The sequence below is a fragment of the Gavialis gangeticus genome, unplaced genomic scaffold (assembly GCF_001723915.1).
Source record: "Gavialis gangeticus isolate Ggan-Ray unplaced genomic scaffold, GavGan_comp1, whole genome shotgun sequence".
NCBI lineage: Eukaryota > Metazoa > Chordata > Crocodylia > Gavialidae > Gavialis > Gavialis gangeticus.
In genome coordinates this window covers 1,856,515-1,857,235 of record NW_017728993.1, presented here as the reverse complement: position 1 = coordinate 1,857,235, position 721 = coordinate 1,856,515, and positions in this window count along the sequence as shown.

Sequence of the window (721 nt, the reverse complement as noted above, 5' to 3'; positions counted from 1 at the left end):
GGGGGGGGGGGGGGGTTTATTGGCCTTACTATCTTCATGGTTCATTAAATGCAGTGTATGAACATTTTACAGCAGTTATCAGACCCCAGAAGTACCTGACAGTTAAGTGAAAGTTGTCAGTCTTCCTCACGCTCCAGCTAGATTGGATAATAAAAGAGGAAAACCCAGAAGTAAGGCCCCAAACTTGGATCAATGGTCCAAACAAAAACATAACAAGTTCTTTCAAAATGCAGAAGTGAAGTGTGGTTAGTCCCCACCCTGCCTTGCTGTGAGAATAGTAGTACCCAGTGCTAATAAATCGATAATGAAAAAAACTGCTTAAAATTACCACCGTGCCTTACAGAGTAACTAAACAGGAAACTTGTACTCTGATATTTACTGAAAAGGATCTAACGAGCAACAACAGAAACACATTTAGATCACAGATGCTGTGAAATGTTTTTACAATTACAGTTGATCTAATGCAAGATAAATAAGGCTTTAAAGACACGTTCACATCTATTTATTCATAAAAAAAGAGACTACAAAAAGTCTATTTAATTGCCTTTGCATTTTAAAAGTGTAGGGTACAGCAATTAAAACACTCATCTGAGCATAGATATGAAAATATTTCCCAGTGACTCAAAGTGCTGCATCTTGCTATTCAACATTGTGGCAGAAATCAAGTAATCTCTAGAGTAAGATTATTGTGGGACCTCGGATATATATATATATATGCATA